The 1,964-nt window shown below is 46.9% G+C and overlaps 1 pseudogene; it reads right to left on the reverse strand.

The window, feature by feature from the left end:
• Positions 1 to 989: 989 nt before the first annotated feature.
• Positions 990 to 1,787, reverse strand: LOC101569892 (annotated as a pseudogene).
• Between the last annotated feature and the right edge of the window lie 177 nt (positions 1,788 to 1,964).

Genomic DNA, 1,964 nt, shown 5'->3' on the forward strand with positions numbered 1-1,964 from the left:
GCTTTGTTAGATTGTATTTACTTCTTGTCTGACAATCCTGCCTCCTGGCTGTTAATAAGAGATAGCTTCTGAGGACATTCTTGAGTGCTTGTTCTCAACAGTGCGACCAGCATGCCTTCATATTAACTCCTACCTGTTGAGAACTTCAAGGAAGAAGGTGCATGGCAAGTGTTCCTCAGCCCAGCTTTCCCCACGTTCCTCAACGGGCCTTTCCAGGTGTCAGTAGAAACAGCGGTGATTCCAATTGTCTTTACTTTCATGGAGATTTCCATAGCTAGTTTCTCACTAATTTTTTTTTTTTTTGCCATATCCTGCTTCCTTGATTTATGCTATTAAGACTGCTGAGAGTTTTTTAAATTAATTCTTGCCAATCTGTTGATTAATGCACTTAGCAAAATGCTACCTATTTTCATATAGATTGTGAAGAATCAGGTTCCAGAAGTTATGAGATGAGAGACCACTGAGTTTGATGATAGAGAAACTGGAGCCTAAAAGCTTTCCAAATGTTGATGATATTGGTTACTGGGCGAAAAGAACATTCTGACAGATGACAGAAGGTTCTGAAGAACAACTAGTGTAGCTTAAATTGTAGTGCTAACTCTAGCTACTGGATTATTCAGTCAAGTTCTGATACAGGCTCTGCTTTGAGAAGTGAGGGGTTATGTGTGCACACGGGCACATGCAAGTGCACACACGCATCCAACCTTGAGATTTGCAGCTGCTTGAAACTGCTTCTTCTTTTTTTTTTTAATCAGGTGGCAAAACCAGGCTTTATTTTGGGGGGAAAAAACAATTGAATTGGGTTTTGGTGAAGGGCATGGGCAAGAAGGGGTACCCCAGGCAGTAAGGTCCCCCCAAGGGTGGGTTGAGGGCTAAGCTGAGCCTCGGGTGGGTCTCTTGCTTCCAATGCTCCCTTGTACAGCTGTCTCTCCACGGGCTTAGGGGCAGCTGTGGGAGAGGTGCGGGCTGGAGTGGCTGCTGTGGCCCACTCACTTGGGCAGGACATCAGAGGTCTCAGAAACCAGCTTCCCATTGTGGGCCTCAATCTTCTTCCCAACCACAGCAGACTTGATGCAGGTGAAGCCAGGGCTTGTGAGGCCCCCATAGGGTGAGTTCACCATTCCTGAATAGCCACTGGTCATCTTTGTGTGGATGCTCAAGTTCTGCATCCAGCCTCTAGCCTGTTCTCCTCGCCCTCCAGCAGCTTGTGGTAGGTGGTGATCTCATGTCCAGGGCCAGCCTGACATTCATGAACTCCTGGTACTCACACAGCTACCAGGCCACATTCTGCTTGGCCTTCTGCAGGGCAGCCTCCAACTGGACCAGCTTGGCGTTGGCATCCTTAACGGCCATCTTCCCTCACTATTCGGTATCAGTGATTGCAGCCTCCAGGGATGCTCTCTGGCCTTTGAGGGCCTCAGTCTCTGCCTGCAGGTGGCTGGTGCTGCAGTTCATCTCAGGGATCTTGGACTTTGTGTGGCGGAGGTCATCCCCATGCTTCCCAGCCACAGTCTGCAACTCTTCATACTTGATCTAGTACATGCTCTCGGCCTCCGCCCGTCTGCGGTGACGAACTCCTCATACTGGGCCTTGACCTCGGTGATGATGCTGTCCAGGTCCCGGGAGCGGTTCTTGTCCATGGACAGCACCACAGATGTGTCTGAGATCTGAGACTGCAGCTCATGTATCTTCTCTTCATACAGGTGCCTGAGGAAGCTAATCTCATCAGTCAGCCCTTCTACGTGTGACTCGATCTCTCCCTTGTTCATGTAAGCTTCATCCACATCCTTTTTTTTTTCTTTTCATTTCTTTATTTTTTTTCCTTTTCAAAGTTTTATTGATAAACATATAGCAATGAGACAGTTTCAAATCAAATCAAAAGTACAGTTTCAACAAATAATACACTGCATATATTCTTCTTAGTGGTTAATTGCTGTACAAGATGCAGACTTATGATCCTATTT

Source organism: Octodon degus, unplaced genomic scaffold, assembly GCF_000260255.1.
Source record: "Octodon degus isolate 3935 unplaced genomic scaffold, OctDeg1.0 scaffold00091, whole genome shotgun sequence".
Classification (NCBI taxonomy): Eukaryota; Metazoa; Chordata; class Mammalia; order Rodentia; family Octodontidae; genus Octodon; species Octodon degus.